Source organism: Acinonyx jubatus, chromosome D1, assembly GCF_027475565.1.
Source record: "Acinonyx jubatus isolate Ajub_Pintada_27869175 chromosome D1, VMU_Ajub_asm_v1.0, whole genome shotgun sequence".
Taxonomy (NCBI): domain Eukaryota; kingdom Metazoa; phylum Chordata; class Mammalia; order Carnivora; family Felidae; genus Acinonyx; species Acinonyx jubatus.
In genome coordinates this window covers 96546135-96571652 of record NC_069390.1, presented here as the reverse complement: position 1 = coordinate 96571652, position 25518 = coordinate 96546135, and the positions used below count along the sequence as shown (strand labels likewise).

At 44.1% G+C, this 25518-nt stretch overlaps 1 long non-coding RNA gene across 6 annotated transcripts in view; it reads left to right on the top strand.

Annotated features, from left to right (window-relative positions):
* LOC106983908 (uncharacterized) overlaps positions 1-25518 on the top strand; it is a 285065-nt gene that overhangs the window by 51715 nt on the left and 207832 nt on the right. For all 6 annotated transcript variants that reach the window (XR_008290624.1, XR_008290622.1, XR_008290619.1 and 3 more), the window contains exon 3: positions 1987-2055. This is a non-coding gene — a long non-coding RNA (uncharacterized LOC106983908). The remainder of the gene's footprint in view (positions 1-1986; positions 2056-25518) is intronic.

Genomic DNA, 25518 nt, shown 5'->3' with positions numbered 1-25518 from the left:
ATTTTTAGTTTAGTGTGCATTGCTTTCTGATTATGAATGGCCTATAGTCATATATCGTATAGACACATAGATACATAATACATAAAGAATATAAATTAAAAAAAATAAGAAACATGAAAAAAATTTAAATACAATGATACTAAACAACATGGAGTAAAAAGTAAATTTCCAACTAGTGCCCTCCAGCCATTGCTACAATTGCTGGCACTTGTGTATCCTTCCAGAAATATCCATGAAAATAATGGTGTTAGCAAATTTATTCTTTGTGGTGAGGCATGGAATTGTACACAGATGCAGTCTGTGATATATTTTTGTTGTGTACCTTATTTATTCATTTATTTATTTTTTACTGAACAATGTCTCTTGTGGATTATTCTGTATCAGGATATATAAAATTGACTTATTCTTTTATCAGTTCTATGCTATTTCATTTATGATCCTATTACAGTATATTTAACCAGTCCCCTCTTGGTGGCTGTTTAGGTGATTTACAAACTGTACTATTACAAGCAATCGTTGAAATATTATTACTAAGTAAATTAAATCATCCAGTGTTTTCTTTTTGCAAATGATGAGCAGGCTTATATCTTCAGTCCAGACTCTTCCCTGTGCTCTGACCCACTGATCAGCTATTAATATCCACACGAATGTTTCAAATCTAATATGTCCTAAATTGACCCCCAGTCTTTCCCACTGCATAAAGGGGACCCCCATCTACACAAGTGCCCAGCTGGAACCCCCGAAGTCGTCCGTGATTACTTCCTTTCTCTCCCTGCCCACTCGCCTCACCCATCCACCTCCCACAGAGCTCTTTTTTGCCCACTTCTCTCCAAGCTTTTGCCTTTTCAGTAAACCTTTTAACTCCATGGTGCTCTACAGCTGCAGCCCTTTCCCAGAAATACTTTTACTGTCATCACTCAAAGCCCATATCACCTTCTATCTGGATTAATACAGTCATAATAAAGAGTAAATGACTTACAAAGCACTTGCCATGTGCCGGGCACCATTCTAAGTATATTATAAACCCTAGTCCCTTTTTTAAAAAAAGTTTATTTATTTATTTTGAGACAGTGAGAGAGAGGGAGAGGGAGAGAGAGAGAATCTCAAGCAGGCTTAGTGCTGCCAGCTTGGAGCCTGATGTGGGGCTTGAACTCACAAACTGTGAGATGATGACCTGAGCCAAAACCAAGAGTCGGACACTTACCCCACTGAGCCACCCAGGTGCCCCAAACCCTGGTTCCTTTTGATCTTCAAAATCACCCTCAGGGTATGTGTACTATTATTCTTATTATTTTACTTGCTTTTAAAAAATTATCTATTATTCAATTCCAGTATAGTTACCATATAGTATTATATTAGTTTCAGGTGAACAATATAGCCATTCAACCATTCTATACATTTCTCAGCGCTCATCAAGGTAAGCCTGCTCTTAATCCCCTGTTTCTATTCCACCCACCCCCACCCGCCTTCCCTCTGGCAACCACCAGTTTGTTGTCTGTTTTTTCTGTGTCTTTTTTTCTTTGTTTATTCGTTTGTTTTGTTTCTTAAATTCCACATATGAGTTACATCATATGGTATTTGTCTTTCTCTGATGGACTTACATCACTTAGCATAATACTCTCTAGCTCCATCCATATTGTTACAAATGGCAAGAGTTCATTCCATTCTGTATATATATCCTCTTCTTCATCCATTTATCTATGGCTGGACATTTGGGTTGCTTCCATATCTGGAATATTGTAAAGAATGCTGTAATAAATATAGGGGTGCATATATCTGTTTGAATTAGTGTTTTCATTTTCTTGGGGAAATACCGAGTGGTGGAATTATGGGATCATAGGGTAGTTCTATTTTTAGTTTTTTTCAGGAACCTCCATACTGTTTTCCAGAGTGGCTGCACCAGTTTGCATTCCCACCAGCAGGGCAAGAGGGGTCCTCTTTCTCCACATCCTCGCCAACACTTGTTATTTCTTGTGTTTTTGACAGGGCATGTGTACTATTCCTATCTCCATTTTACAAATGAGGAAACTGAGGCACAGAGAAGCTCATCAACAGGTAAGAGCCGGGGCTGTTAACACTATGCAATTCTCTCTACTAAGTAATCCGCCTTGCAGACCATTCTCCAAATCAGCGCTCTTTTTAAAGACACGGAGCAGGTCACGTCCTGCGCCTCTTTAAAACCCTTCAGTGGCTCAATGTTTTGTCCTTTCTCTCAGAATAAAACCCAGATTCCTACCAGGGATTGCGCGTGTAGGCCCCACATCTCATTGCTTTACCTAGCATCATCTTTCCTGCCAGCACTGCACTTGGCAGGCTGTTTGGCAAGTCTTGTCCCACCTCAGGGCCTTTGCATTTACTCTCTGTTTGTATAGACAAGTGGTTCGCTCCTGGGGCTATTCCATCTTCTTCCTCTCCCCAGCAACACTTGCCCACTTCTGGAGATACTTTTGGTTGTCACGATTGGGGCAGGGGGAGGGGCTACTGACAGGGATGAGAGCGACCAGAGTTGCTGCTAAACATCCTGCAATGGACAGGACCATCCCCACAGCAAAGAATTATCTGGCCCAAAATGTCAGTAATTGATAAACCTGTCTCTGTGTATTCATTCAAAGTCACGTCTCTGTGTATTCATTCATATGATTCATTCACTTTCAACTGTAGATGTTGGCAGAAAATGTCTTCCTGACTGTCCTATTTAAAGGAGAGCTAGCCTCATGCCCCACCCAAGTTATCGCCATCATTTTCCTAATTATTAGTACTTTTGCTTTATTTTGTTCGTCTGGTTTCCTGGGTTCAATGCATTAGGCCACTGTTTCTAATCTTTTGAGAAAATACCTTAGTGAGATATTCTAGGTTTTTAAATCTGGGTCATGTATGGTCTTTAAATTTTTTTTTCTATATTTTTGTGTGACTATTATTGGAGTCTAGTTTACATTATACTTTTTAACCTATTAGTGTTATCATGTACATAGGTACTAGTGTTTGAGAAGCACGTTTGTTTATTGAATTCACTCAATGTTGAGTGAATTAAATGTGTTCAAAATGCTATAGATATTTGTGCTGCTTAATACAGTACGGTAACATGTGCCATTTAAATAAAGTTAAGCTAATTAAAAATAAATAGAATTAGAAATTCAGCTCCTTACTCATGCTAGCTACATTTCAAGTTCCTGACAGCCAATTGTGGCTCATGGCTACCATGTTGGACAGTGAAAATATAAAACATTTCCATCATGGCAGAAATTTCTGTTGGGCTGTGTTGTTCCAGAATTTTGTTCTATTTTAAGATAAAGTATATATATCACACATATGGTCATATAGATGTAGATATATGTTATATTCCTGTTATAATAAAATGGTTTTTAAAACCTTTCTTTTTATACAACGTACCTTTATTAACTACATAGGATGTACTAAATTCTTAAATGTTAAAAATTATCACATTCTTTGCGATAGAAATCTCTACTTTGCTGCATTAAAAAAATACGCTGCTTCCGGGGCACCTGCGTGGCTTAGCGTCCAACTTCAACTCAGGTCATGATCTCATGGTTTGTGGGGTTGAGCCCCACATCAGGCTCTTGGCTGTCAGCATAGAGCTCGTTTTGGATCCTCTGTCCCCCCCCCCCCGCCCCTCCCCTGCTCTATCTCTTTCTCTCAAAAATAAATTATCATTAAAAAAAGACACTGCTAAAATAAGTAAACGTTAAAAAAAAATTAAAAAAAAAAAAAAGGGGCCCCTGGGTGGCTCAGTTGGTTAAGCGTCCGACTTCAGCTCAGGTCATGATCTCGTGGTCCATGAGTTCCAGCCCCGCGTCGGGCTCTGGGCTGATGGCTCAGAGCCTGGAGCCTGCTTCTGATTCTGTGTCTCCCTCTCTCTATGCCCCTCCCCCGTTCATGCTCTGTCTCTCTCTGTCTCAAAAATAAATAAACGTTAAAAAAAATTAAAAAAAAAAGACACTGCTTCATAAATATCTGTTTATTTTAAAAATTCCTATTACATCTTAGGAAAAGTGACACAGTCTTAAAATTTTTCTTCATGATGGGAGGGCCTGATTTCATAAGTGAATCTCGGGGGGTTCAAGAGAGAGAAAGGTACTGGGAAAGTAATGCCACATCCTCTATCTTATTTCGTGAAATGCACATTCAAGACACCTGTGCTCACCTTTGCCCACTCACAAGACAAAGGGCAAAATAATACTTCCGGAAGTGAATGTTGCTAAGGATTATGGATGTAGGGCGTGCTCATTTACGAGGGTCCTCCGGAGATTTCCCCATGACTGACTGTGGCTACTACCTTTTATCCAGCTCCCTTTCAGGCAGTGTGTGGCCCTGGGTCCCTGCCTGCCGAGCAGCGCTGCCTCTCAGGAGCTGGGAAGCTGTGGGGTCAGGAGGCTTGGTGGAGACTCAGGGAGAAGGGCAGGGGTCTTAACTGTGCTTCTTGAGGCTGAGACAGGCACTTCAGGAAGCACCCCACATATTTGTGTATGTGAGCCTTCTGGGTGGAGCCAGTGGGAAGCAGCTGGGGACCGGTCGCCTTTGCAATTCAGGCTGCATGTCCCTTGGTTCACCAATGGTGCTGGGTTGAAATTTAGGGCTGGGAGTAGGGTGAGGTGAGCGAGGCACTGGTCAGGGGTGCAACATTTAAGAGGATGCCCAAAACTCGGTAGCTAAGGTAAATACTGTCTTAATGACAGTATCTCAAAACAAAACAAAACAAAACAAAACAAAACAAATACAAAAATGCCACACAGAACAAAGTGTCAGTCTTTAAAACAAAGACAGGATCTGACCCTGGGCTCGCATGATTTATCTTACTTGCATCAACCTTATCTTGGCCCTGTCACCAGATAAAAGCTGCTGTCACTGTCCTAATTTCAGCAAGAACTTCCCCTTTAAAGAGTACAAAACAAAACTTCCTTTTACTTTTGTGACATACAAGGAGGACACAGCACACATCTTTAGGATATTGGTAGCTGCATTTTTACAACTTCACATGCAAGTGCAACCAGAACCCAGTCCCCCAGAAGCTGCCCTCGTGCTCCTTCCAGGCACGACCCTTGCCTCCAGGTGATGCCAATCCCTAGCCTGATGTCATCATTTTTTTTTTTTTATTGAGGTGAAATTCACACAACATAAAAACTATTTTAATTTTTTAAATATTTATTTATTTTGAGAGAGAGAGAGAGAGAGAGGTCAAGCGGGAGTGGCAGAGAGAGAGAGAGAGAGAGAGAGAGAGAGAGAGAGAGAGAGAATCCTAAGCAGGTTCCATGCTGTCAGCATAGAGCCCAATGTGGGCCTCGAACCCACGAACCATGAGATCATGACCTGAGCTGAAACCAAGAGTCAGATGCTAACTGACTGAGCCACTCAGGCGCCCCCAATTCAGTCATTTTTTAAATTAATTAACTAATTGATTTTCAAGTTAGCTAACATACAGTGTAGTCTTGGCTTCAGGAATAGATTCCCGTGATTTATCACTTACATACAACACCCAGTGCTCATCCCAACAAGTACCCTCCTTAATGCCCATCACTCATTTTCCCCACCTCCCCAACCCTGCACCCTGTCAACCTTCAGTTTGTACTCTGTATTTTAAAGAGTATTTATAGGTTTGCCTCCTTCTCTGTATCTTATTTTTCCTTCCCTTCCCATATGGTCTTCTAAGTTTCTCCAGTTCCACATATGAGTAAAATCATATGATATCTTTCTCTGACTGACTTATTTCACTTAGCATAATACCCTCCAGTTCCATCCATATCGTTGCAAATGGCAAGATTTCATTTGTTTTTCATCGCTGAGTCGTATTCCATTGTATACAGGTACACGTCTTCTTATCCATTCATCAGTTGATGGACATTGGGCTCTTTCCATAATTTGATTGTTGTTGAAAGCACTTCTGTAAACATTGGAGCACATGTACTGCTGTGAATCAGCACTCCTGTATCCTTTGAATAAATACCTAGTAGTGTTATTGCTGGGTCGTAGGGTAGTTCTATTTTAAATTGTTTGAGGAACCTCCATTCTGTTTTCCAGACTGGCTACACCAGTTTGCATTCCCATCAACAGTGCAAGAGGATTCCCGTTTCTCCACATCCTCACCAGCATCTGTCGTTTTCTGACTTGTTCATTTTAGCCACTCTGACAGGTGTAAGGTTATCTCATTGTGGTTTTGATTTGTATTTCCCTGATGATGAGTGATGTTGAGACTCTTTTCATGTGTCTGTTTGCCATCTGGATGTCATCTTTGGAAAAGTGTCTATTCATGTCTTCTGCCCATTTCCGCACTGGATTATTTGTTTTTTGGGTGTTGAGTTTGGTAAGCACTTTACAGATTTTTGATACTAACCCTTTATCCGATATGTCATTTGCAGATATCTTCTCTCATTCCATTCGTTGCCTTTTAGTCTTGCTGATTGTTTCCTTTGCTGTGCAGAAGCTTTTTATCTTGATGAGGTCCCAATAGTTCAATTTTGCTTTTATTTCCCTTGCCTCTGGAGACATGTCAAGTAAGAAGTTGCTGCAGCCAAGGTCAAAGAGGTGGCAGCTTGTTTTTCTTGTAGGATCTTGATGGTTTCCTGTCTTACATTTAGATCTTTCATTCATTTTGAATTTACAACATCAACCATTTTGAAGTGTACAATTCAGTGACGTTTTATACCCTCACAGTGCTGTGCGAATGACCACCTCTATCAAGTTCTAGAACATTTTCATCTCCCCAAAGGGAAACTGTACCCATGAAACAGTCATTTCCTGTTCTCCCTCCCCCCCAGCGTATGGCTAATACCAATTTACTTTCTGTCTCTTGGGATTTACCTATTCAGGACACTTCATAGAAATGCAATCATCCAGCTGTGTCTGGCTTCTTTCACTTGACATAATGCTGTCAGGGCTCATCCCTGCTTGTAGCAGGTATTGGCACTCGATTCCTTTGTAGAGGTAAATAACGTTCCATTGTATGAATACACCCCATTTCGTTTGTGCGTCATCTGTTGATAGGCATTGGAGTTGCCTCTACTTTTTGACTCTTATGAATAGCACTGCTATAAATATTCACGTAGAAGTATTTGTTTGAATACCTGTTTTCAATTCTTTTGGGTTAGTACCTGCTACAACAGGGATGAGCCCCTGCCTAGCGTTGTAATTGCCGGGTCTTATGCTAATTGTATGTTTAACTCTTTGGGGAACTGCCAGGATGTTTTCCACGGAGGCTGCACCACTTGTGCATTCCTACCTGGATTGTACAAGTGTTCCAGTTTCTCCACGTCCTCACTAGCACGTCTTTTCTGTTTTGTTTTGTTTCGTTGTTTAATTATAGCCATCCTAGTGGGTGTGAAGTGGTATCTTAACTGTGGTTTTGATTTGCATTTCACTAATGACTAGTTAAGTTGAGCATCTTTTTATATGCTTATTGGCCATGTGTATGTCTTGTATGTTCAAGTCCATTGCTTATTTTAAAATTGTTTGTCTTTTCGTTGTCTATTGAGTTGTAAGAGTTCTTTATCTCTTCTGGGTGTTAGAGCTTTTATTTGTTTGTTTATTTATTTATTTTTAAAGTTTATTTACTTATTTTTGAGAGAGAGGGAGAGAGAGAGAGAGGGAGGGAGAGAGAGAATGAGTTGGGGAGGGGCAGAGAGAGAGAGGGAGACACAGAATCTGAAGAGGCTCCAGGCTCTGAGCTGACAGTACAGAGCCCGACGCGGGGCTCGAACTCACGGACTGCAAGATCATGACCTGAGCTGAAGTCGGACACTCAACTGACTGAGCCTTATTATGGGTGTTAGACCTTTTAAAGATATATGGTTTGTAAATACTTTCTACCACTTTTAGGTTATCTTTTCACTTTTTTGATGATAGCATTTAATGCACAAAAGTTTTTAATTTTGATGAATTCCAGTTTGTCTAGTTTTTCTTTGTTGTATGTGCTTTTGGTATCATAGCTAAGAATTCATCGCCAAATCCAGGGTTCATGAAGATTTAACCTTATGGTTTCTTGTTAAAGTTTTGTAGTTTTATGGGGCGCTTGGGTGGCTCAGTTGGTTAAGCGTCTGACTCTTGGTTTTGGCTCAGGCTATGATCTCACAGTTCGTGGATTTGAGCCCCATGTTGGGCTCTGCACTGACAGTGTGGAGCCTGTTTGGGATTCTCTCTCTCGTCTCTCTCTGCCCCTCCCAGCTCATGTGTGCTCTCTCTCTTTCTCTCATCAAAAATAAATACATATTAAAAAAAAGTTTTGTGGTTTTAGCCCTTATAGATAGGTTGTTGATGCATTTTGAATTAATTTTTGCATATGGTATGGCACAGGGATCCAATTTCATTTTTTTTGCATGTGGATATCTAGTTGTCATGCCACCATATGTGGAAGAAAATATTTTCCCCCACTGACTGCTCTTGGCACCCCTGTTGAAAATCAATTGGCCGTAGATGTATGAGTTTATTTCTGGACTCTCAATTCTATTCCATTGGTCTGTATGTCTGTCTTTATGCCAATACCACACTGTTTTTATTACTGTAACTTTGTGTAAGGATTGAAACAGGGAGACGTAAGTCTCCTAGCCTGCCTTTTATTCATTTTTGACTAGTTTTACAATTTGTAAATGGAATCGTATACCATGTACTCATATGATATGTTTGTTTTCTTCTACTTAATATAATTTTGAGAGCTACCTTGTAAAGTTAAGTTAAAAAAACCTCTTAAATAAATAACACATTGAAATGATTTAAGATTTTATTTTATTAAAAACATGTTTTTAAATGTTTTTATTTATTTTTGAGACAGAGAGAGACAGAGCATGAGCAGGGAAGGGGCAGAGGGAGAGGGAGACACAGAATCTGAAGCAGGCTCCAGGCTCTGAGCTGTCAGTACAGAGCCCGACGCGGGGCTCGAACTCACAGATTGCGAGATCATGACCTGAGCCAGAGTCGGATGCTCAACCGACTCAGCCACCCAGGCGCCCCTAAGATTTTATTTTTAAGTAATCTCTACATTCAACATCAGGCTTGAACTCATGACCCCAAGGTCAAGAGTCATACACTCTACCGACTGAGCCAGCTAGGCACCCCACACACTGAAATGATTTAACACATTCAAAGTGTGGGGGGGTGCCTCAGTGGCTCAGTCAGTTAAGCATTGGACTCTTGATTTTGTCTCAGGTTATGATCTCACAGTTGTGGGATTAAGCCCCATGGTGGGCTCAGAGCACAGCTCAGAGCCTGCTTGAGATCCTATCTCCCTCTGTCTCTGCCCCTCCCTGCTCAAGCTCTCTGTCTCTCAAAATGAATAAATAATAAATAATTAATAATTAATAAATAGACTAAGAACCCCCACAACATTCAAATAGGATGACAAGCTTAAAGTGAAAAGCTGGCTGTCTCCCAGTCCAGTTCTCCACCTCCCTTCCCCAGAGACACTCAGTGTTACCAGTCTACTGAGCATTTATGGAGAGAAGTTTTAGGCATAAAGAGGTCTTGGATTATATACCATCCCCCACCCCTCCACAGAGAAGGTAGCCCATGCTACAGATGGAAGAGAACACTTCATTAGACAGAACTTTCTAGTTCTTTCCTTGGCTTACCTTCTCCCCGTCCCCATTGCCAGGATTCAGTCCATTTTATGAGTACAGGGCTGTTACTTTGTAGACTGTAACTCCGTTTTTCTGGTGTTGCCTCATAATTAGAGTCAGCTTATGCACTTTGGGCAGTAATAACGCAGAAGTGATGTGCCAATCTCAGCCCGCTATATCAGGAGGCGCCTCACGTCAGTTTGTGCCATTACTGGTGAAATAAATTTTGAGCACTTGGTGAAGGTGGAGCCTGCCAGGTTTCTCCACTGCAGAATCATCAGGGTTTTTTTGTTTGTTTGTTTGTTTGTTTTTTTGTAAGTAATAAGTTATCTTTGGGGAGATTCTTTCAGACAATGCATATGTTGCTACTCATCAAATATTCACTTAAAGGTTTTAACATCCATCGATGATTTTTACCTGAATTGGTGATGATTGGGAAGTGATGCGTATGAATTTTATTTGCACCGTCCTTGAGCTCTGCTGAACCCAAGAGTCAGGCTAGGTCAGTAGTGCTGTGAGGTGCCTCCTACAGGGTTTCTGCATATCTGTGGCTCCGGAAGTCCTGCCTGCTGTCTCCACAAGGCTCAGCTTGTAGTCCAGGGGAAGGGTGAAGACCCAAAAAGAGTGAGAGGTGTGAGGCACAGAGTGACAACGTCAGATTCACTGAACTTGCCTCCATGCCCCTACTTCTGGCTCCAGAGAAATCAGAGGGGCCATCGGTAAGGTTGGGGCCGTTGAGGCTTGATCTCATGATCCTGAGATCATGACCTGAGCCAAATCAAGAGTCGGGTGCTTAACAGACTGAGCCATCCAGGTGCCGCTAGATCGTCAGTTTTGAAACCAAATTTGGACTCTCTGCTCTGGAACCCCAATTTCTTGAGCAAATCATCCTCTGATATGCATCCTAGAGTTAAGGGCTGTTCTTTTTTTTTTTTTTTTAATTTTTTTTTTCCAACGTTTATTTATTTTTGGGACAGAGAGAGACAGAGCATGAGCGGGGTAGGGGCAGAGAGAGAGGGAGACACAGAATCGGAAACAGGCTCCAGGCTCCGAGCCATCAGCCCAGAGCCCGACGCGGGGCTCGAACTCACGGACCGCGAGATCGTGACCTGGCTGAAGTCGGACGCTTAACCGACTGCGCCACCCAGGCGCCCCAAGGGCTGTTCTTAAATGCCTTGATGAGGATATGTCACTGGGAGAAGGTGTAGCTGGTATGAAACCCGATTGCTTCTCTACCTCGGATCTCCTCTTCATGATGACCTTGTTGTGGCCTTGGCTTGATTCTGAGACATCTGTAGGATCTGGTCTTCTCTGAAGTAGGTGTCTGGCTCTTTGATTCTAAAGCCAAATTTGGATTCAGACTCTTCAGTGTTGCTTTCTAAAGCAAGTTTTTGTTTGGAAGCATAATTGAGGTAAGATTTTTGGCTGAATGCGTGGATGAGAACTTTTAATGGATCCTCTGTGAATTTGGTGCAACTGTACCTACTATGTGTAGCCAGAATCTTGTTTGGAGAGTTGTCTCAGGGCATATTGGAGGAGAGTCCTGGAGTCCATTCTAGGATGTGACCAGCTAGATTGATCTTGTAAAATTGCAGATCTCACTAGTCCTATGCCCTATCAAAGACAGCTACCCAATACCTACAGCATCCCCAACTTTATACTGCCAACCCCTGGGATCTGCAAATCCATGTAAACACTCCCCAAACAATGTCATTTTGATCTTTATTTAGCATGAAAAATATGAGACGTGAATAATTTATGTGAGGTCAATATAGCTAATAATACAAACAATATAGCTAATATACAAACAATATAGCTAATAATACAAACTTATGATGGATTCTTGGATTTGTCACAGTTTTTGTATCTGTGGATTCTAGAAATGTTGACTTTTCTTGGTGGGATATTCAGAATATTTTGCCATTGAAAAAGGACAGTGGAGGGGCACCTGGGCGGCGCAGTCGGTTAAGCGTCCGACTTCAGCCAGGTCACGATCTCGCGGTCCGTGAGTTCGAGCCCCGCGTCAGGCTCTGGGCTGATGGCTCGGAGCCTGGAGCCTGTTTCCGATTCTGTGTCTCCCTCTCTCTGCCCCTCCCCCGTTCATGCTCTGTCTCTCTCTGTCCCCCCCCCCCAAAAAAAACCCAAAAACGTTGGAAAAAAAAAAAAAGAAAAAGGACAGTGGAATATTACTCAGTGATAAAAAAGATTATCAAGCCAAGAAAAGACACGGAGGAACCTTACATGCATATTGCCAAGTGAAAGAAGCCAGTCTAAAAAGGCCACCTAGCATAGGACAACTATATGACATTCTGGGAAAGGCAAAACTACGGGGACAATAAAAAGATCACTGGTTTCCAGGGGTTGGTGCATAGGTGGAACACAGAGGATTTTTAGGGCAGTGTAACTATTGTTTGATATTATAGTGCTGGATACATGTCATTGTACATCTGTCAGAATGCGTAGAATGTACCCAAGAGTGAACCCTAATGTAAACTATGGGTTTTAGGTGATAATGATGTGTCAGTGTAGGTTCATCCATTGTGACAAATGTGCTACTCTGGGGTGAGAAGTTGATAATGAGGTGGGGGTGGGGAGGTTGTGAGTGTTTAGTCGTGGGCAGGGAGTATATGGAAATTGTTTCTTTTCAGCTTTGCTCCGAACCTAAAACTGCTTTAAAAAATAAACTCCATTAAAAAAAAAAAAAGGATTCATACATTTTTAAAATGTTGGGCACCTCCTAGCCTTTTGGATAAAAATCCAAACTCCTTCATGTGCTGGGCCCTCCACTGTTGGGCTTGTGCGCCTTTTCTGGCTTCATCCCCTACCCTGTTCCCCCCTGCCAGCAGGACGGGCTGTGTTCTGACCACATACATCCTCTTGCTGGCCACCTTCTTGCTTTGTGCCTTCATCACCCCCTCTCCTACAGGGCTTGTCTTTCTCCTCGTCCTCTGCCTGGTGAGATCCTATAGGTCCTTAGGCTCAGCTCAGATGTCTTGCCCGTGGTGAGCCTTCTTTGGTGCATTCAATTCCAGGCAGAACTGTCACCACCAAAACCCTCCATGACTGCACTTTTAGAGCAAGGTTTCTGGTGGATGCAACTGCTTAGGAGTCTAGTCATTTATCTATGATTTATGTTTCTTTTTCTGCAGTCACACTTTTCTTTTATTCAAAGGATGAGCGTGGCATGGAGTATATAATGGCTAATTTCTTTCTTTCTTTCTTTTTTTAATGATGTTTGTTTATTTTGAGAGAGACAGAGAGAGGGAGAGCACATATGAGTTGGGGAAGGGCAGAGAGGCAGAGAGGAGAGAGAGAATGTCAGGCAACGCTGGGCTCGATCCCATGACCGTGAGATCGTGACCTGAGCTGAAATCGAGAGTCAGGTGCTCAACTGACTGAGCCACCCAGGCACCCCTGTGATGGTTAATTTCATGTGTCAATTTGACTAGGCCAGGAGATGCTCAGATAGCTGGTTACACAAGATTTCTAGGTGCATCTGTGACATTGTTTCCAGAAGAAATTAGCCTTTGAGTTGGTGAGCTCAGTAAAGCAGATGGCCCTCCCAGAAGTGGGTGCCCTTATAACAAAGACCTGACAACATGAAAATGACTTTGCGACTGGAAGGGTTTTGAAGCACGTGCGGGACCCATATTGCTGCCACGGGGAGTCTGAAAAGCATTTCTAGTGGAAGCTCAGGAAGAGGAGAGCTTCAGAGAAAATATCTTTTTAGAGGGTATAAAAACCATCAAGCTCAGAATGTTGGTAGAAATGTGAATGGTAAAGGCCATTCTGATGAGGTCTTGGATGGAAATGAGGGACAGGTTACGTGACGGTGGAGAAAAGGCTGTCCTTGTTATAAAGCAGAGAAGTTGGCTCAGTTGTGTTTGTGTTCTAGTGTTCTCCAGAAGGTAGGACTTGGTTGCATTGAAATTGGATATTTAACTAAGGAGATTTCTTAACAAAGGGGTGGCTTGGTTCCTCCTGACTGCTTCTAGTAAAGTGCAGGGAGAGAGAAAAGGATTGAAGATTGTCCAGAATTGTGAACCAAAAAGGAACCCAAACAAAGATTTGGAAGATTCTGTCCATACTGTGAAAAAAGAGTGTGTTCAGAAGAGAACAGTGAGGCTGTGGCCGACTGACCAATTGATAAGGAGAGCAGTGTGACTGTGAACGAGGCATTGAATCAGCCATCTCAACAGAGTCCCAGATGGGATTATACTGGTGGAAACACTGTCAGCTGGGACTGTGTGCTGTCCTTTATGATAAGGGAAGAAGGATCTTGAAGGCAAGTTAGAGTCATCAGGGCCACTGCCTAGCTTTCAACAGGGCTGAGGGCTGCCCAGCAGGCTCTGGGAGTGTGACCCCCAGTTGGCAGAGGTCCTCAGCAGAGGTGGCACCCCACCAAGCCATGGGTGTGACGTTGCCCACCCCCCACCCCCCAGTGGGTCTGGAAGGCAGAGCATCTATCCACAGAGGATTGTTTTCCAGCCTTAAGATCTCATGGAGTTTGTCCTGTGGGTTTTGGACTTGCTTGAGACCTGTCACCCCTTCCTTCTCTCCTGTTCCTCCCTTTTGGAGAGGGAATGTCTGTCCTCTGCCTGTGCCATTATTGTACTTTGGGGGCACGTAACTTGCTTGGGTTCACAGGCTCGCAGCTGGAGAGCAGTCTGCCTGGGGATGGAGCTTAGCTCCAGCGTCACCCACATCTGACTTAGGCGATAGTTAGATGAGACTGAATGCCTCTGAAGAGTTGACACTGGAAGGAGTGAGCTTGGGGGTCCGCTGGGAAGAAATGAATGCATTTTGTATGTGAGAAGGGCATGCATCTGGGCGGGGCAGGGGTAGAGTGCCCTGTACTGACTGTTTGTGTCCTCCATATTCCTACGCTGACAATCTCCAGTCGTGATGGTGTCAGGAGGCGGGGCCTTTGGGAAGTGATTAGGTCATGAGGGTGGAGCCCCCTTGTTCCAGTGACCTTGTATGAAGAGACCCGAGCGCTTGCTTCCTCCTTGCCCTGTCTGCCACGTGAAGATTCAGTGAGCAGCAGACACAGCTACGATGTGGCCCTGCTTTAGGAGACGGGGACATATGGAGGCACAGGCAGTCTAGGTTTGCTTCCTGGCTCAGAAGCATGAGCGTGCCAGAGCTGATGAGGGAGCTCCAGAGGTGTGGTTCCTGCATGACTTTCTTCTGTTCCACTCAGCTGCTTCCTTCCAGCTGGACCTCTTCACCCAGCACTTGGCATGCCCTCAGGAAGGAAGCTGGGTCTGCGCAGGGCAGGAGGGGGGAGGGCATGGTGGCCCGGGAGCTTAGCCCTTGGCAACTGGTATGTCCCCCTCAGACCTGAAGACAGATGCTTTCTTTCCTCTAGGGCAGTCCCGTTTCCCCTTTTCTCCTCCAGCAACTCTTGGTCCTGTGCATCTCCTGGGCAAGGTCTGTCCTCCCTCCGACCTCATACCATCCTCTGTGAAATGGGCTAATGTCTGATCTGCTGGCCGCGGGAGGAGCATCCAGTGTTGCCTGGATTTATATCTGGAGGCTACACTCCAGGGCATCCCACACGCTGTGTCTTCCGAGAATAAGCCACCTGCCTAGGCTATTTTCAGACACAGCTGCAGTTGAATAAATCATGATCAGGAAGAGGACCGCACTGTGAGCCCAGAGCCGGCCCTCCAGAGGGCTGGGGGTGTGGCCTGGCCCGGGGCCCTCCCCTGGCTGCTATGCTCCTCTGCTCAACCACACTTTCTTCCCCTCCCTGGATCCAGCCCAGCTTCTCCCCTGCAGGAGGCTTTCCCCCAGGGACTCCACCTGCCCCCCGCTCTGAGGGACTTGACCCAGTACCCATTCCATGCACTTAAAAAACCCCACACCAGTTGAGTAGCTGCCTGGGGTGCAGTGGGAGTGCAGGGGGAGTGCAGGATACAGGGGTGAATAGGTGTGGTCCTTCACCTCCAGTGGGTCATCCTCTGTGGGCATTTGAAGGCAAGAGCAGAGCCACGTGAGAGAAAGCAGTGTCCGTGAGAAGATGAATGTTAGATGGAGTGCAGAAGATGGAAGCAGTACATCTCATTGGGAAGATTGAGAAGCAGGAGGTGCTGGTTTGGGGTTTTCTCTGTGTATCTTCTTCCGTTCCCATTTTCCTTTCCTCCGCTCATCTCTCAAACACGCTGTTCCGCACCAGGCACTCTGCTAGGTGCCAGGGGAAACAGGTGCGCTGGTGTTAGTTCGTTAACTCAGATGCAAGAAATGATGCATTTCTTTATTTTCTCTAAGCTGACTTAGACTCCAGGCACCAACTCTGCTGGGTTGGTGGGAAATGCACCTTTGTCGTCCTAGAGCCTCCCGACCCCAGCTTGTGCAAAGGCCCAGGCCGCACAAGGAGCCGTGGCACTAGGTGGCAGCTGTGGGTCTGCTCTCTGCTCTCTGTGTTGCTGAGCCTCCCTCGGCCTGTTCTGCCGAGCCCCTGGGGCTCAGGCTCAGCTACAGAAATCCCGTGCCTGGTCACCTGCTAGGAAGCTGCTGGGGGGGTGGGCGGGGAAGGACAGGTTCCTCCCCTCTGTCCCTCTGGCTCAGGGGAATCTCTTTTTTGTTCACAAGACTCTCTTTCTTCCTGGGCTTCCAAGCCTGTCTTCTCTCCCTCAAGGACATGTAGCGTATTCACTCAGGGGAAAACAGAAGGCAGGAAGAAAAATGTATTAGTGTTATGGGCTGAATTTTGTCCCCTCAACATTCCTATGTTGAAGTTCTAAACTTTAGTCTCTGAATGGCTTCAAAGAGGTAATTACGTTAAGATGAAGTCTTCAGGATGGGCCCTAATCCAGTATGACTTGTGTCCTCCTAAAAAGAGATTTGGGTACAGATGTGCACAAATGGAAGGCCATGTGAAAACACAGTATGGCCATCTACAAGGCCAGGAGAGCAGCCTTGGAAGAAACCAACCCTGCTGATACTTTGATCTTGGACTCCCAGCCTGCAGAACCCACGAGAAAATAAATTTCTGTTCTTTAAGCCACCCAGTTGGTGACATTTTCTTATGGCAGCCCCAGCAAACTAATGGTTAGGATCTATGTTTGTTTGGTTGCTATAATAAAAGAACCCCCGATACAGTGACTTAAACAAGATGGAAGTTAATTTTTATCTCATGAACCAGTCTGAATGTGGGCTTTGTAGCTGACGGGGCTGGGGATTCACACTGCAGACTTGAGGCTCTCTCCCCCGCTGGGATGTTGTTCTCATCTTCGAGATCCCAGAGAGCTTCCCACTATGTCCCTAGGTCCGTCTCTGGCCAGCAGGAAGGGGAAAAAGAGAAAAAGGAGAGCAGTGTCCTTTCCATCTAAGGGCAAGAACTAAAAGGTGTGGAATCACTTCTGCTCGCATGTTCATGCACTGAATTTGGTCACACGGCCACATGTAATGACAAGGGAGGTTGGCAGATGTCTTTACTCTGGATGTCTGTGTGCGCAGCTAGACTTTGAGGTTCAGATACTACAAGAATAAGAGGACAATGACTACTGAAGGACAATCTCTGCCCTTCCAGAAGCAAGGAAGAACGGGAGTGGTCAATCTGCTGGAAGAGAGGAAGGGGGAAAGGGAACATGGCAAGGAGGATCTAAAAAATTTATATCAAAATTACCTGCTGCATGGACAATAGTAAGACCTGGGCAGAGTCTGCCCTCAGGCTGCTCCCAAAGGCTCAACATTTCTAGAAAAGAGTCCTTAGAAATAAGCAATTACAGGGACACCTCCGTGGCTCAGAGAGTTAAGCGTCTGACTCTTGATTTTGGCCCAGGTCACGATCTCATGGTTTGTGAGATCAAGCCCTATATCAGGCTCTGCACTGACGGGGCGGGGCTTGCTTGGGATTCTCTCTTTCTCCCTCTCTGTCTGCCCCTTCTCCACTCATGCTCTCTCTCTCTCAGAATAAATAAGCTTTTAAAAAACGTACAGGCTCTTCTATTAAAAAATAAAAATAAGCAGTTATAACAACATGACAATATACAATGTCAATAAAGTAGACGTTATTACAGTTACAACCTACATTGGACATCACGGAGGTCAAAAGAGAGCGCCAAGTAATAGGTGGGAAGGTGGGAAGTGAATTGATATAATTTTTAGAACAGGATGCCTAATATTTAATTTAATATCATTAGGGTTCTGTAACATAACTCCTGTACACCTTTAGTCAAATCTACGAACTATATAAAGGCCTGCGTGTGTGTGTGTGTGAATCACATTTTGTTCCACACATTTTGTGCCAAATGGGGAGGATAGTGCATCTGTTTATTGAACACATCAGGCAAAGCAGAACTGAGGCAGGTGTCTAGAGAAACCGCCACCTCACATCCCCTGTAGAATTCCAGAGAGACTGGGCTGGAGTTGGGAACGAAGTTTTAGCCCATTGTGTTGAGTGTCAAAGATCGAAGCAATGCCTGTATTGCAGCCAATGCGATGGAAACCAGTTTGAACATGCTGCTGGGGCATATTTCCCTGTGCCCAGGGGAGTCAACGGAAGTATTACAGACTGGGGGACACTTAGGATTTTGCCTTAAAAGAAAAGAAGAGAGGACTAAGTATCCTAGTCGAGGGTAGAGGTTTGGTTCTGAGGCACCAGAAGGCTTTAAGCAGCTGTCACGTGATTGCCCCTGGACTTTCAGAACCGTGATGAGGATTGGAATTGGCTCTGTGGATGTGAGAAAGGGAAGAGGAAACAGCCGGGTCACCCATGCCGGGTTTTCCTTCCCAAATCACCAGACAAGTTCCTCCATCTCTGTTGGGGTAGAGTGTGGTGAGAGGGTGGAGGGGCCCAGAGGGTGGTGTTGTGGGACCCCTTCACATGGAAGGAGGCTCAGGACGGGGAAGAGTACCCACGTTCCCTGGGATTTCATTTTGTTAACCCATTGGGTTTAGCCATTAAGCCTTTGATCAGCCAAGTGGGGATGTGTTTGTCCCCTCTGGGGAGTTGTTCCACAGTCTCACTTACCTTTGCATTCCCGCCACCTAGCACCATGCCTGGAAAATGGTAGGTGCTCGTACATAGTTTTTGAAGGAAGAGGAGAGGAAGGAAGAGAGGAAGGAAGGTGGGCATTGCCTCCAAGTAGAGGAATCAGGGCACCTGGTCATTGCCTGCCTCTGGGTTAACCTGTACCATATTTCACCCACATTGAGATACAGGGGAGAAACTCATGTCTTCCTTGGGAATCTTGAGGGAGGTGGACGCACCCTATCCTTGGTTACTTCCCTATGTCTTCCACGGTGCAAATCAGTTGAGTAGGTTGTGACCATAATGTAAAAAATAAAATAGGCTATAACAGTACAGGATAGAATGAACCTGCAAATATGAAAGCCCATTATATGTAATAAAACAGCAGTTGCTTTATGAAAGTTGGTGTGTGTGTGTGTGTATGTATTTGTACTGATTTGTTATATAATTTGTGTATTTCACTATGAATTGCAGTAAAAAAATGTAAAAGAAAACTACTGACTTCTTCCATTTAGCAAAACTGAATTGCAACTTCTCTTTTCCTGTAAGGGAGTGAATTTAAATAGTGAAGTATATTTAATCAAGGGATGAGCTCAAAATGACAAGCTCATTTGTCAACCCCTTGGGGATTGTGGCTCAGGCGCCTTACTGGGTGGCATTGTTTTGCGGTAGCATATGTCCAAGGGGGTGCAATAAAACCCTGAAATGCACTTGCGCAACTGGCTGTCGTTGTGTCTCCACACGATTGCCAAAGCACGACACCCACGAGCAATGGTGAAGAGTTTGATTTCCCATCTTTCCTGGGTGTGGAGCTGGTTCGTGAAACCTTGGTGCTGGTGATCGTGGTGAACATTAGAGTCATGATAGTATTAGCAGACCTGACAAGCCTGTCAATGCAGTGAGTTCTTTTCAGCTCTGAGAGTTTGTTCCACCTGTCTTTTCATTTAATTCTGCAACAGCCCTGGGAGCCGTCGGTCAGGTAGGGTTATACCCATTACACTTGAGAGGAAACAGGGCCGTCCATGCTCCCACAATTCCAAAAGAATTGCCAACAGGAGCTCAAACTTGTACATCAGTGGTCATTGCGGCATTATTGGCAGTAGCCAAAAGGTAGAAACAGCTCAGTGTCCAATGACGGATAGATGAATGAAAAAAAAAAACAGTAGTGTATACATGCAACGGGTTATCATTCTGCTGAGTTTTGATCCGTGGCGCAGTAGGGATAAACCTTGAAAATGTTATGGTAACTGATGGAAGGACAACTATTGCATGATTCCACTTAACATGAAATATCTGGAAAAGGCAAATTCCTAGAGACAGACATTAGATTACCAGGGTCTGGGGGAGGGAGAAATGGGGGAATTATTACTTAATGGGTTCAGAGTTTCTGTTTGAGGTCACAAAAAAAGTTTTAGAAATAGGTAGTGGGGATGGATGTATAACATTATGAGTATAATTAACGCCCCTGAATTGTATACTTGAGATGGTTAAAACGGCAAATAGCATGCTGTATGTGTTTTATCACAATAAAAATACATTTAAAGCATGGATTAGAGGCATAAATGTAAAGCCTGAAATCTGTAAAGCTTGAGGAAGAAAACTAGGAAAAGTTTTTTGTCTGCTCGGAGCCTGGAGCCTGCCTCAGATTCTGTGTCTCCCTCTCTCTGCCCCTCCCCTGCTTGTACTCTGTTTCTCTGTCTCAAAAATAAATAAAACTTAAAAAAAATAATAAAAAAACCAGGGGAATGCCTGGGTGGCTTAGTTGGTTAAAGCGTCCGACTTCGGCTCAGGTCATGATCTCATGGTTCATGAGTTCAAGCCCAGCCTCAGGCTCTGTGCTGACAGCTTGGAGCTTGGAGCCTGCCTCAGATTCTGTGTCTCCCTCTCTCTCTCCCCCTCCTCCCCCGCCCCACTCATCCTCTCTCTCTCTCTCTCTGTCAAATAAATAAAACATTAAAAAAGATTAAAAAACATTTTTTTTTTGTCTTTGGGTCAAGCAAAGATTTCTTAGATATGACACCAAAAGCATGATCCATCAAAGAAAAAAAATTAATCAATTAGACTTCATCAAAATGAAGAACTTCTGCTCTTCAAAGAGAATTCTAGTAATGTCCATCAACCGATGATACAGTGACAGATCCATACAATGAAATATTATCGGTCAATAAAAAGGAACGAGGTACAATGTGGAGAACCTTGAAACCTTATGCTAAATGAAAGCAGGCCACATATTGAATAATTCCCTTTCCATCAAATATAGATAGGCAAATTTATATGGATTGCTTAGGGTTGGGCGAAGGAAGGGAAATGGGATTTACCACTAATGACTATGGGGTTTCTTTTATGAGGGACAAAAATACTCTAAGATTGTGGCCATGTCTACACAGCCCTGTGCACGCTGTAAATGAGTAAATTGGGTGATATGTGAGTTGTACCTGCATAAAGTTGTTTAAAATAAGAATGTTTTGGGGATGAGAAGATAAGCCACAGACTGGGAGGCAATCTCTGCAAGTCACTTATCTGATAAAGAATGTGTATCTAGAATCTAAAACCCTCCCACACGAAAACAAGAACACAAACAGCCCCATTGAAAATGTGTGCAAAAGAGTCTAACAATTGCTTCACCAGAGAAGATCTATAGATAACCAACAACCGGACATCATTCATTATTGGGTAGGTGCAAATTAAAGCCATGGTGAAGATACCATCCACACCTGTTAGGGTAGCAAAAAAACTAGACGAAACCCCAAATGCCGACAGAGATGCAAAGCAATGGAAACTCATATATTGCTGATGGGAATGCAAAATGGTAGAGCCGCTTTGGAAAACAATTGGACAGTTTTATGAAGTTTGGTATACACCTACCATATAATTCAACAGTTCCACCCTTTAAGTATGTACTTAAGTGAAATAAAAAAAACTTATGTTCACCTACTGTAAACCTTGGACTTCGGGTGATGATGATGTATGAGTGTAGGTTCATCGGGGGTAACTAATGTCCCACTCTGGTGGGGGATGTTGCTTAGCGGGGAGGCTATGCAAGTGGGGGGGGGCAGGAGGTGTATGGGAAATCTCTGTACTTTCTGTTCAGTTTTGTTGTGAACCTAACACTGCTCTTAAAGTCTTAAGAAAAAAACCTCAAACAACTTATATTCCCACAAAACCCTTTATGTGACTGTTGATAGTGGCTTTATTTTTAATTGCCCCAAACTGGAAACAACCCAGATGTCCCTCAACTAAGAAAAGAATGTAAACAATGTATAAACCAAGTATGGACACATCCACACAATGGAATAGTACTGGGTAATAAAAAGAAAAGAATGGCTAATATAGGGCAACAACATGGGTTAGTCTCAAATGCAGCATGACAAAGAAAAGGAGCCCTCCTCAAATAGCTGTGATTCCTTTTTACGACATTTTGGAGAAGGCAAAGCTATGGGGACAGAGAACAGATTCTGATTCTTTGCCAGAGACTGACCACAAAGAGGAGTGATAAGAAGTTTTTGGATAAGAATGCTCTGTCTTGATTGTGGTATGACTTCATGTGTTTTCAGGATATATAGAATATTACACCTAAAAAAGGGTGAATGTAAGTTATACCTCAATAAACCTGGCTTAAAACCGGGTCATCAAAAGACAAGGCAAAGTACACACATTCATACTCAGAATAACCAAAAGGGGATAATAACCCAGGTGTCCATCAGTAGATGAATGTATAAAACACCGTATACCCACACAATAGTATATGACATAGCAGGGCAAATGGATGAACTGAAGTATGTTCAACATGGATGCATTTTAGTAAAAATAGGAAAAAGCAAGTCGCACAGGACTACGTGCAGTATGATGCCCTTTTTGTAAAATCCAGAATCAAAACTGAAGAGTATATTGTTACACATACACTTATTTGCAATAAAAATCAAGGAAATGCCAAGCACAAAATTCAGGTTCGGGTTGCCTCTGGTGGGAGTGAGGGGAGTCTGGAGGATGCAGTGGGGAGGAGCTTATAGGCCAATAGAAGTCATTGCTAACAGTCTAGTTCTTGGGTAATAGGCAAGTGGCAATAACACCTGTGTTATTACAATAAATATAGAGGGCCACGCATTAATCAGTGATGGTCTGTTATGAAATGGGAATGATTAACTGTCTTACCTGATCCTCCTACAAAAACTTAAAAACTGCATTAGAGGATGTGGCTTTGAAGCGTGAGCGCATTTGGCTTGGGACTGTTTCATCCCTAGTGGATGGGCGCCTGCACGTCTCTCCCCCAAAGGCAGGCCCCTTTTCACGTGACAAAGAGCAGGCTAGACTGAGGCTGGGTCTGCAGACAGTCCCTCTCACAGATTCGCCATCAGATAAGCCGTGGGGAGGAGCGAGGAGAAGGGCCAGGTGCAGATTCTCCATGTGGAGGCACAGGGCCTGGGAAGTGGAGCCAGGTTCCCTCTCTGCTGCCCCGTCACTGGCAGCTGTATCTCTGTGACCTAGAGTTCTCTGAGCACCTGCTGCCACCACACTGTGAACGAAGCTTGCTGGAAATCTCTCCATGTCCCCCCAGAGGGTTATTTTTCTTTTGCAAATCGACAATTTTTTTTTAATGTTTATTTATTTTTGAGAGAGAGACAGAGTGTGAGTGGGGGAGGGACAGAGACAGAGGGAGACACAGAATCCGAAGCAGGCTCCAGGCTCTGAGCTGTCAGCACAGAGCCTGACGCAGGGCTTGAACCCACAAACCGCGAGATCATGACCTGAGCTGAAGTTGGATGCTCAACCGACTGAGCCACCCAGGCACCCCTGCAAATTGACGATTCTTTAGAGCAGTTTTAGGTTCACAGCAAAACTGAGCAGAAGGAGGAGAGATTTCCCAGACGCCTCCTGCTTACCACCGCCCGCCCCTCCCCCTGCCCTGCACAGCCTCTCCCATTATCAGCATCCCCCACCAGAGTGGTACATGTGTTATAATCGCTGAGCCACATTGACACATCATTGTAACCCAGAGTCTGTAGTTCACATTAGGGTTCACTTTTGGTGGTGAGCATCCTGTGGTTTTGGAACATGCAATGACATGTTTCCACCATTCTAGCATTGTACCTAATAGTTAATACTTCCCTAGCAGTCATCTGTGCTGTCTATTCACCCCCCTGTCCTTGCCACCACAACCACTGATCTTTTACTGTCTCCATAGTTTTGCTTTTGGCCTTAAATGGTCATATAGTTGGGATCATACAGTTTGTAGCCTTTTTTAAAAAAAATGTTTATTTTTGAGACAGAGAGTGTGTGTGAAGAGAGGGCCAGACGGAAAGGAGGACAGAGGATCTGAAGCGGGCTCCGTGCTGACAGCACAGAGCCCGACGTGGGGCTCGAACTCACGAACCGCGAGACTGTGACCTGAGCCGAAGTCAGATGCTCAACCAATTGAGCCCCCAAGGTGCCCCCGCTTTTTTTTTTTTAAGTTTTATTTATTTATTTATTTATTTATTTATTTATTTATTTATTTTTAAGTTTTATTTATTTTGAGAGAGAGAGTGAGGGCGACGGAGAGGTGGAGAGAGAGGGAGACAGAGGGAATCCCAAGCAGGCTACACGCCCAGCACAGAGGCTGAGAGACCATGAGATCCTGACCTGAACCGATAACAAGAGTTGGATGCTTAACCCACTGAGCCACCCAAGCGTCCCAGTTTGTAGGCTTTTTCGATTGGCTTCTTTCACTTAGCGATATGCATCTATGTTTCCTCCATGTCTTTTCATGGCTTGATAGCTCATTTCTTTTTAGCGCTGAGTAATGTTCTGTTGCTTTAGATGTACCAAAACGTATCCACTCGTACTGTAGGACATCTTGGATACTTCCAGGTTTTGGCAATTGTGAGTAAACCTGCTCTAGACCTCCGCATGAAGGTTTTTGTGTGGACATGTGTTCGACTCCTTGGGTAAATACCGAGGAGTGTAATCGCTGGATCTTGCTGGTAAGAATATGTTCCATTTTTCGGGAAACTGCCAAACTGTCTTACCAAGTGGCTGTACCATTTTGCATTCCCACTAGCAATGCGCGAGAGTTCCTGTTGCTCTGCCTCCTTCCTAAAATTTGGCCCTGTCAGCATTCTGGAGCTTGGCCATGCTAGCAGGTGTGTAGAGGTAAGTAGTTGCTGTTTTAATTTGCATTTCCCTGATGACGTACAACGTGGAACATCTTCTCATATGCTTGTTTGCTCTCTGCACATCTTCTTTGGTGAGGTGTCTGGTGAGGTCTTTGGCCCATTATTTAATTGGGTTGTTCGTTTTCTTATTGTTGAATTTTCGGAGTTCTTTGTATATCTCGGATAATAGTCTTTTGTCAGGTGTGTTTTTTTGCAAATATCTTCTCCCAGTCTGTGGCTTGTCTTCGCATTCTGTTGAAATTGTCTTTTGCGGAGTGGATTCTTTTTAATGATGCCTAGCTTTCAACTATATCTTTCATGGATCACGCCTTTGGTGTTGTATCTAAAAAGTCATTGCCTGGGATGCTTGGGTGGCTCAGTCGGTTGAACATCCGACTGTTGCTTCTGGCTCAGGTCATGATCCCTAGGTCGTGGGATCAAGCCCCTAGTCGGGCTCTGTGCTGGGCGTGTAGCCTCCTTGGGATTCTCTCTCTCCCTCTCTCTCTGCCCTCCCTTGCTCACGCATTCTCTCTCTTTTAAATAAATAAATAAATAAATAAATAAATAAATAAATAAAATAAAAAGTCATCGCCACTTTCAACACCCAGTGGTTTCTTCAGAAGACATTTCTTTCATGATTGCTTACCTTGTGGGAATAACTTGTGAGTGTCTAGTCCGCATTGGATTCTTGGTTTCTCATCCTTCTTGAGCTTATACTGGTTGGTTCCAAAGTCAACACAAAGGGTGCAAATCTCATAGAAAGTCATGATAGAACAACAGATTACCACCCCTGTGAATGGGCCAATGTAGCCAGCTCCCCCCCCCCCCCCCCAGTGTGGAGCAGATC